Source organism: Sminthopsis crassicaudata, chromosome 1, assembly GCF_048593235.1.
Source record: "Sminthopsis crassicaudata isolate SCR6 chromosome 1, ASM4859323v1, whole genome shotgun sequence".
NCBI lineage: Eukaryota > Metazoa > Chordata > Mammalia > Dasyuromorphia > Dasyuridae > Sminthopsis > Sminthopsis crassicaudata.
The window spans coordinates 54,108,336-54,119,248 of NC_133617.1; the positions used below are offsets into that span (position 1 = coordinate 54,108,336).

Genomic DNA, 10,913 nt, shown 5'->3' on the forward strand with positions numbered 1-10,913 from the left:
TTTTCCCCTCCTTCCCCCAGCTTCTCCCCTAAATGGCAAGTAGTCCAATACATGTTAAATATGTTAAAATATATGTTAAATCCAATATATGTATACATATTTATACAGCTATCTTGCTGCACAAGAAAAATCGGATCTAGAAAGAAAAAAAAAAAACGGAGAAGGAAAACAAAAATGCAAGCAAACAATAACAGAAAGAGTGGAAATGCTATGTTATGGTCCATACTCAGCTCCCACAGTTTTCTCTCTGGGTATAGATAACTCTCTTCCTTATTGAACAACTGGAACTGGTTTGAATTATCTCATTGTTGAAGAGAGCCACGTCCATCAGAATTGATCATCATATAGTCTTGCTGTTGGTGTGTATAATGATCTCCTGGTTCTTCTCACTTCACTCAGCATCAGTTCATATAAGTCTCTCCAGACCTCTCTGAAATCATCCTGTTGCTCATTTCTTACAGAATAATAATAGTATTCCACGGCATTTATATACCATAATTTATTCAGCCATTCTCCAACTGATAGGCATCCATTCAGTTTCCAGTTTCTTTCCACTACAAAAAGGGCTCCCACAAACATTTTTGCATTTTTGGATCCCTTTCCCTCCTTTAAGATGTCTTTAGGATATAAGCCCAGTAGAAACACTGCGGTGTCAAAGGGTATTCACAATTTGATAGCTTTTTGAGCTCCAAATTGCTCTCCAGAATGGAGTTCACAGTTCCACCAACAATGTATCATTGTCCTAGTTTTCCCACATCCCCTCCAACATTCCTCATTATGACAATCTTAGCCAATCTGAAAGGTGTGTAGTGTATCTAGTGGAGCATTCTAAAAGAAAACACTGCCATGTAGCAACTACCTTATGGAAGGTGTCTCTTCCTTTGAAAAACTATGGGAGGAGGGGATAGGAATGGAAATGTTAGCTTTTACTGAATGATTATTTTTTTTCTCTGAAAATCTAATTCTCCTCTATAAAATAAGGGGTTTGTTTAATCACTTGGGCAATAAAATTTTATTATGCTAGCACTTGGCTAGTTGTCACAACAAATGGGTACAAGGTTTCAAAAAGGAAACTATCACACTGACTCCAGCGTGTTTCTTTTCTTTCTTTTTTTTTTTTTTCCTCTGTTGAGAACTATGGGTTAAGAATTAAGCATGAAAAGTATACATATCCAGATACATACCTTTCCAAGGAAAAATAATGTGCTAAATGAATTTCTAAACAAATTATAAGGAAAACTATTACCTTCAATTTTCCCGTCCATTCCGCTTGAGATAGGAAGGGCACTTGTGCTAAGAAACCAAACTAAAGCTAATATGAATAAACTTCCCCCTTTTTCTTTAAGTAATTCCTCCCATGGTTTTTACAAAACAAACCAACACTGACTCCTCCCTAAGTGAGGTTCAGAAAGAGAGAGGATACACACCAAAACTTTCCTTCCGGTTGCCTATGCTCTTTATATCCTCCTGCTAGTTGAAAACTATTTATAAAATGTTTCAGTTTTTAGGCTATTAGTTGTTAGGTTTTAAAATTTTATACAAGGGCTCAAATGCTTAGGGGAAAAAAAACCTTTTACTCCAAATGGTCTAAAAATAATTACAAATCTCAAGTCACAGAAGCTGTTGTTATGCTCTACAGCCATGTCAAAAAAGACTACCAGAAGCAGAGCACCATGGGAGAATGGCAAGAGAAAAAAGATGTATACTAGAATCTGATCTATTTGAAAAAAAGTAATCCTTTGGGATTATAACCTTTAGTAATCTAGAATTTATTTATAAAGTTTTTATATCTTAGAATATTTAGATTTTAAAGTTGCAATTCTGTTAGACATTAATAAGGATGGCTATTTTTCTAATTAGTAAAGAAATCACTCATAAAATTACAAAACACTTTCCACACAAATAAAGTCAGATTTAAATAATTGGAAAAATATTAAGTGCTCTTGGATAGGCGAACGAATATAATAAAGATGACAATACTCCCTAAACTAATCTATTTATTTAGAGCTATACCAATCAGACTCCCAAGAAACTATTTTAATGATCTAGAAAAAAATAACAAAAAAATTCATATGGAAGAACAAAAGGTGGAGAATTTTAAGGGAATTAATGAAAAAAAAAAAATCAAATGAAGGTGGCCTAGCTGTACCTGATCTAAAACTATATAAAGCAGTAGTCACCAAAACCATTTGGTATTGGCTAAGAAATAGATTAATTGCTTAGTGGAATAGGTTAGGTTCACAAGAAAAAATTGTCAATAACTATAGCAATCTAGTGTTTGACAAACCTAAAGATCCCAACTTTTGGGATAAGAATTCATCATTTGACAAAAACTGCTGGGAAAACTGGAAATTAGTTTGGTAGAAATTAGGCATGGACCCACACTTAACACTATATACCAAGATAAGATCAAAATGGGTCCATGATTTAGGCATAAAGAACGAGATGATAAATAAATTAGAGGAACTAAATAGAGGAAATAAATTAGATAGTTTACCTCTCAGACTTGTGGAAGAGGAAGAAATTTGTGACCAAAGAAGAACTAGCGATCATTATTGATCACAAAATAGAAAATTTTGATTATATCAAATTAAAAAGCCTTTGTACAAAAAAAAAAAAAAAAAAAAAAAAAAAAAAAAAAAAAACTAATGCAAACAAAATTAGAAGGGAAGCAACAAACTGGGAAAACATTTTTACAGTTAAAGGTTCTGATAAAGGCCTCATTTCCAAAATATATAGAGAACTGACTCTAATTTATAAGAAATCAAGCCATTCTCCAATTGATAAATGGTCAAAGGATGAATAGACAATTTTCAGACAATGAATTTGAAACTATTTCCATTCATATGAAAGAGTGTTCCAAATCACTACTGATCAGAGAAATGCAAGTTAAGACAACTCTGAGATACCACTACACACCTGTCAGATTGGCTAAGATGACAGGAAAAAATAATGATGAATGTTAGAGGGGATGTGGGAAAACTGGGACACTGATGCATTGTTGGTGGAGTTGTGAAACAATACAGCCATTCTGGAGAGCAATCTGGAATTATGCCCCCAAAGTTATCAAACTGTGCATACCCTTTGATCCAGCATTGCTACTACTGGGCTTATATCACAAAGAAATACTAAAGAGGGGAAAGGGACCTGTATGTGCCAAAATGTTTGTGGCAGCTCTTTTTGTAGTGGCCAGAAGCTGGAAACTGAGTGGATGGAGAATGGCTGAATACATTGTGGTATATAAATATTATGGAATATTATTGTTCTGTAGGAAATGACCAACAGGATGATTTCAGAAAGGCCTGGAGAGACTTACATCAACTGATGCTGAGTCAAATGAGCAGGACCAGGAGATCATTACATACTTCAACAACAATACTATATGATGATCAATTCTGATGGCCCTGGACATCTTTAACAATGAGATGAACGAAATCAATTCAATAGAACTGTAATGAATTGAACCAGCTACACCCAGCAAAAAAAAACTCTGGGAGACGACTATGAACCACTACATAGAATTCCCAATCCCTCTATTTTTGTCCACCTGCATTTTTTATTTCCTTCACAGGCTAATTGTACACTATTTCAAAGTCTGATTCTTTTTGTACATATATTGTATTTAATTTATATTTTAACATATTTAACATGTATTGGTCAACCTGCTATCTGAGGGAGGGGGTAAGGGGAAGGAGGGGAAATATTGGAACAAAAGGTTTGGCAATTGCCAATGCTGTACAATTACCCATGCATATACCTGGTAAATAAAAAGCCAAATTAAAAAAAAAAAAAAGAAAGAAAGAAAGAAAGAAAGAAAGAAAGAAAGAAAGAAAGAAAGAAAGAAAGAAAGAAAGAAAGAAAGAAAGAAAGAAAGAAAGAAAGAAAGAAAGAAAGAAAGAAAGAAAGAAAGAAAGAAAGAAAGAAAGAAAGAAAGAAAGAAAGAAAGAAAGAAAGAAAGAAAGAAAGAAAGAAAGAAAGAAAGAAAGAAAGAAAGAAAGAAAGAAAGAAAGAAAGAAAGAAAGAAAGAAAGAAATGATAGTCAAAGTAAGAAAAACCAGGAAAAAAAAAGTTTTCACAATGATGATTATAATGCAAACTAAAACAGTACCACAGATGAGGAAACTGAAGCAGATGGTGATTAGATGACTTATCCAAGATTATAAAACTAGTAACTGTCTGAGGCTGGATTTGAACTCAAGCTCTTCTAATTCAAAGGCCAACACCTAATCTACTGCAACACCTAGCTGCCTATTTGTAGTATCACCTAATCTTTATTTCTCCATCTTCCATACAAAGGTAGCATGAAACATTTTTTTTTCAAAACTTTTATTAAAATCTAGGTAAACTACAATGACAACATTCCCTTTATCTATGAAGTTAGCAATCCTATCATGAAGAAACCATGCTGGCTGTCTATACCATCTTTTACAGGCAGTCTTTTCCAACCCCTCCTAATTTTAGTGCTTTCCCTCTTAATCATTTCCTTTTCATCCTTTATTTAGCTTGTTTGTATATCTTTATTGCATATTATCTCCTCCACTACATTGTGAACTTTTGTTCTTTGTTTTCCCCAGCACTTAAAAAAAAAAAAAAGTCTGATTGGTTCATTTATAATAACTTCTTTTTTGAAACGTTACCCATCTTTTTCCCAGAATTTTCCCAGGAATCAAAGTCAAGGTTATTGGCTTATAGACTTCACTTTTGAAAACTAGGCCATTTGCCTTTCTCCAAAATTTTGGGGCCTTTTCTTTTTATCATGATCTTTCAACTTTTTTTTTTTTAAATTACTGATACTAGCTCAGAAACTATACATATTTTAATTAAATATTTTATTACTTTTTACAACAGCACGTGAAAACAATTTTTAAAGATTCATTTTTTTAAAATGTGACCTCCAAATAATCTCTTTGTCTCCCACCTCATTCAGAAGGCAGTCAATTTAATCTAGGTTATACATGTGCAGTCATGCAAAACATACTTCCATATTAGTCATATTATAAAACAAAATACACACACATACACACACACACAAGATAAAAAGTATTATGTCTTGATCTGTATTCAGACTCCATCAATTTTTTTTCTGGTGGTCAACAGCATTCATCCTCCTAAGTCCTTCAAAATTGTCTTAGAACTCTATACTGCTGAGAATAGCTAAATCATTCACAGCAGATTATCATACAATATTGCTATTACTGCATACAATGTTCTGACTCCGCTCACTTCACTTTGTTTTTTCAGGTAAGTCATTTCAGATTTTTCTAAAAGAATCCTGCCCATCATTTCTTATACCATAATAGTTTTCCATCACAATCATGTAACACAACTTGTTTAGCCATTTCCCAATTGGCATCCCCCATCAATTTCCATTTCTTTGCCACCACAAAAAACTCAATCATATCTTCCAATTCTTTCTGTACTCCAAGAGGGAGTTCATATAAGGCAAGTAATCTAAATAAATAAACTAGATGCTATCTTAACCATTGCTACATTTTTTTTGGCTATCAACCCTGTTAGTGAATTTTTTTCTAGTTCAGTGAGGGAAAGTGAAGGAAGGAGAAAGGGAAAAAGTACTTAGTGCCTATCACTTCACAGATATTATCTCATTGGCAATGAAAACAGAATCAAAAGGAGAAATGAGAAGTTCTGTAATATGTTGTCAATTCTCATCATTCATCCACTTCAAGCAAAGCTTCAGTCCCTTCGGTGATCCCTCTTTCTCTCCCAATATAGATTTAAAAGACCCAGACTTTTTGCCATTCTATTTCCTTCATTAGTCTTAGTTCATTCTAGTATTAGTACTCCTGACATTTATTTTTATACCACTACACCTTCTTCTGTTTATCTGGCCAGTGCATTCCCTGTGTGTCCTTACTGGTGCCTGTAGAATGCTTCTTGTTGCAGTAGAAGGTGAAATGCTCATCATCTCCCATCCTTTTCCTTAAGATTTTACTTAGGGGTCACTTACAAGCAATGACCTTGCCCATTCTGTCTTCTATAGTATCAGCTTTGTTTTCATAGGCTCACAGAGGAAGGACTGGAAGGGATCTGCCTCAAAAACCATCCTCTTAGATTCTCTCATTTTACTTTTGAGTGAAATGAAGTTCCAGGAGTTTCCCATGGTTAGAGCCAAAAGTGAGAGGTGAATCCAGACTCTCTGACTCCAGGCTCAGTGCTCTCTTCACATACCAGACAAAAGCTGATCATTCCAGTTCCCAATTTAATAATCTTTTCTGGAGATTTCTAAGTCAATAGTGAGAGTGTTACAAGAGCAAAACTAATCAGAGGGTAGAAAAAGAATCTGAATCTCAACCTTTCCTCAGTATGCAAACATGGGACTGGTCTCCAATAAAGCTACCCCATTCTTCTTTATCCCAAAGTTGCACCCTCTTATGGAGTCCCCTCAGAGCAATTACTAGCCAGCTGCTAGGTGAATTCTCACAGCCACAGTCATGCAGGTCCAATGGGAAAATTCTTTCCCACCAGTCCAGACCTTAGGACTGTAAACAGGTTTAACTCTCAGAATGGCTTCAAGAGTAAAAGCTTTTTGATTTGAGTGAGACAGAAGAAGTCATATCCTAGTGCATATATACAATTTAAAAAGAGTATTTATTCATACAGTGAGGATATTTGATCAATTTTTTTTAAACCATTGGGATAATTAAATCCAAAAGTTGATTTAAACCCTTTAAAACCATTAATTATGAATATATAAACAATAACCTGGGGGGAGGAAAAAACCTCAATGTACATCAAGTCAAGGATTATTATAATAATAAGAGCTACCATTTATAAAGTGCCTACTATGTTGTACCAGACCTTTTAAAAGATCTCATTTGATCTCAACTTTTGGAGGTAGATACCATTATTAGTCTCACTTTATAGATGAGGAAACTGAGGCAAACAGAATAACTGACTTGCCTAGGGTCTCACAGGTATTAGTGTCTGAGGCTAGACTTGAATTCAGGTGTTTCCTGACCCCAGGCCTGGCATTCTACCTGCTGCTATTACTCTATGTCTTGTTCCATTATTAAAGTAGAAAAATTGTGGAGGAACATAGAAAAGATTTACCTAGGGTCACATAAGTTGTAATCAAAGTCAAAAATCAAGTTTAGTTCTTCTAAAGCACTGGTTCTTGTCCTAATATATCTACTCAAAGATACATCTCATCCCTTTTATTCTAACAGATAACCGTAATTGGACACTTTAAATTGGCAAAGTGCTAAGTGGGAAACAGATATGAAAATATTTTAAAAGTATTTTTAGCCTCAAAATGGCCTAACAAATTAGATCAGAGGTAGGTCTCATAAAATATGAAGTATTAATGGGGGGTGTGGGTTGGGGGATTGGTTCTGATCTTGTCAATAATTCTGGAGTTAGTCTTTGCTTTTTAACACCAAAAGGACCAAAAACTCCTTGAAAAATCATAAGATAGTTTTAAATATTCAAGGAAAACTTCTCAAATAAAGCAAGACAAAAATCTATGCTTAGTTATAAATAAATCACAAAAAGATAACTAGTACTCTAAAATCAGAAAAGGCAAATTGATTATCATAGAGATTCTTATTTAGCCCTTAAAGTTAGGGTAAAATGCTTTGGGGAGCTTCCAGTGAAGATTTTCTTTCAATTCTACCCACCCTTTAGTTGACTGTCTGATTCACCTTCTGTCTGGTTTAGTTATTGAATTTCTAAATTCCAGGAAAACAGGAAGAATCTCTCAATCTCTCAATCTCTCTCTCTCTCAATCTCTCTCTCTCTCTCTCTCTCTCTCTCTCTCTCTCTCTCTCTCTCTCTCTCTCTCTCTCTCTCTCTCTCTCTCTCTCTCTCTCTCTCTCTCTTTCTCCCCCCCCCTCTCTCTTACACACAAACACACACACGAAGATTTTAAAACTCCAAAAGTTTTGTTTTATATATTATATGTCTGTCTATGTGTGTCTATACAAAAATACACTCAAATTTAAATTTGGGAAAGTTTTTTAACCTTCACTCTTACAAAACAATTATGATGAAAAATAAAGTCCTCTCAAAGTTACCTATTAATAAAATTTCTAAAATAATATATAGTACAGAGAACAATTTTACTCTTAAAAAACACCACTAAAATTGTTTAGAAAATCATTTCACTCTTCTCGAAGAAATGATGAATATGAATACACAGGAACATGAAAACACATGAACTGATGCAAAGTCAAGTAAGTAGAGTAAGGAACACACCATGCACCAAAAACTACAGCAATGTGAATAACCACAAAATGATCTGCAGAATCATAAAGAACAAGCTTGGTCCCAAAGCAATGACATGAGAAGACAGCTTCTCCTAATTCTTTTGCTGAGGTGAGGGGAGAGGAAGAGGATATGGTATATAATGCCAGGTTTTTCAACCTATTAAAAGGTTTTGCTAAATTTTGCTATTTTTTTTTCTTTCTTAAAAAAGTTTTTTGTTACATATGATGGGTTCTCTGAGGGAAAAGGAGAAGGAATATGGGTGAAATCTAATTGATATAAAAACAAGATATCAATAAAAATCTACTTTTTAAAAACACTCTCTAAAAACATAATGTACTAAAATGAGCATTTCTACAATCATCAAAGTACCCAAAATATAGGGTTTAAATACTTAAGTCTCAGAAAAAGTTGCTGTTGAATATTATTCCTATTTAACAAAGCGAGAAACTGAAGCATTTATTCAGTGTCAAAGTTGGAAGTAAAATTTAAGATTAATTCTCAGGAGGCTCTGTAATCACTTGACTAGGTTGATATTAATTCTAGTGGTAAAAATCTGACACTAAAAGTTTTTAAGTATTTAACTCCCTTCAACAAATTAATACCAAAAAAACCCATAATCCAAAAACCAAATTAGGTAATCTGAACTAATAGGGAAGGAAGTTGAAAGTTACTTCACACAATTCAGAAAATTAGGGTCACTAAAAATACTCTTGGGAATTATTTTTGTACAGGAGGAAAAACATTAAGATGCTTAATATACCCACACAGTGGGGATTTCCAGCATGGGGATTTCTGGCATAGGGCTTTCCTAAGGAAGAACAAAATTAGTACCTCCTTCCCCCCCCTCCCAAAAAAAGAGAAAATTAAAGCAGTATTGGTCTAATCTGTCATCTGGACTACTTATAACTGTGGCTCCCAGGACAAACACTGGAGGCTTCCCCCTTTCTCAGAAAATACCACACCCCAGGAGCCAAATCTCTTAAAGGTTTTTACTTTAAAAATAAAAGCTCTGCGACTTTCAGCTTGAAAAAGGCATATTTTGAAATGCCACAGAATGCAGAGTTCGCGCGGAGTCTCGGGGGGACATTTCCCGGTGTTTCACAAGGGAAGGAGCAGAGGTGAGGTCAGAGAACGCTCCAACAGAACAGCCTTGACCCAAGGCCCCACAACCTCTCACGGACACCCTCGAGCGGCTCCCAAGGCCTCGGCGCCCACGCTGTGTCCCTCCTCTTACTCTCGGCCCCTTTCCTGAAGGGGGGGTAAAGACCGCTCTGGGAGCCCCCAAGAGGAGGGGCTGGTGACCCCCCACTCGCTGCGCCCGACATCTGAGCCGGAGAAGACCAGGGTTTATGAGAATTTGCTAGTTCTTTTTGATTTTACAGATGAGGAAACTGAGGGTCAGGAAGGACAGCCTTGTGAGGATAAGGACTTCCCAGAATGATGTTTTTAAAGGAAACGCTTTTATAAAGGAAAAGTTATTTAAATTTGAATTAAAATTTGTTTTTTTAAATTTAAAGAAATAAAAGTTCCAATTAAAAAACAAAAGAAAACACGTTCCAGGGACAACACCTCCTTCCCCTTCCTTTCACAAACAAGGGGAAACTGAGGTAAGGAGTTAACGCTTTCATTTTACAGCCGGGGAAACTGAGGCCAAGAGGACCCAGCCCGGCCTCGAGGCCTGAGAGGTCTCCCCAAGATTGATGGGCACTCCCCTCCCCCCTCTCCGGAGCTGGCTGACCCTTCTCGAGGCCCTTCTCCCTAGAGAGGCCTCGCGTGAACGCCCGCGAGGACCCCCGTCCCCGACAAGCGCCCCCTCCCCAAAGGCGGGAGCCCAGCTTGCCCTCTCTCCCCGCCCTCCAACTGTCAGGACTCTCGCGCTCCCACGCCCCGGCCTCGCCCCTCTCACCTGCTCCAGCCTCGCGACGCCCCTCCGCTTCGCAGACCAACCACCGCCCAGCTGCGCAGGCGCGCCAGAAGTCCAAATCTACTCTCCGTCGCGGAACTCTCCGAGGCTGGCGGAGCGCTCCGAGAGAAGGGTTCGGTGGCCCGCCCCTCCCTTCCTCTTCCCCTCCCCTCGCAGAGGCCGGAGCCGGATCTACTTCTTCTTAAAGGGCCCGTCCTGTAGTCGCCCAGCACTCAGAGCTGGGAGGGGCAGAGGGAACAGGCCCCTGAAATTTAACCAGGTTCTTTGGATTCCAGAGTTAGCAAAAATGTTTAGAGTCCTTTCGGCCCCGCCCGGCCCAACACCCCTTCCCCCATTTCTACTGAGGAGGAAACTAAGGGCAAGAGAAGGGAAGTGAATGAATTACCCAAGGTCACATAGCTATTTAGTGCCCTCCGCCCTCCCGCTTCCTTAGGCGCGGAGCTGCCGGGAGGGGGGGGGCGGGGGAGGAGGAGAAGGGGACAGGAAACTGCTTTCGACCTCAGCTCGGGACCTAGTCCGACCCATTTCACAGATAAAGAAACTGTGGCCAAAGGAGCGAAATGACTGGTTAGTGGCAGGGGCAGCGATTCGAACCTATGGCCTCTGTTACCCAGTCCCTTCCCTCAGAACCTGCTTCTTCTCTGCTAAAGTCACAGGAGATAGCTCCGCCTAGTGAAGGGGAGCCCAGGGGCTGGGTGATGGGAGGAATGGATGCCCAGGCGCTGGAGGGAGCGATGCCTGGGGCACTGGGTCTGAGCCGGGC

General features: G+C 37.8%; 1 protein-coding gene across 1 annotated transcript in view; it reads right to left on the reverse strand.

Annotated features, from left to right (window-relative positions):
• Window positions 1-10,244, reverse strand: part of MOB3A (MOB kinase activator 3A) — a 35,025-nt gene extending 24,781 nt beyond the window's left edge. The window contains exon 1 of the mRNA XM_074303833.1: window positions 10,133-10,244. The gene's annotated coding sequence lies outside the window, so the exon portion shown is untranslated. The remainder of the gene's footprint in view (window positions 1-10,132) is intronic.
• Window positions 10,245-10,913: the final 669 nt, after the last annotated feature.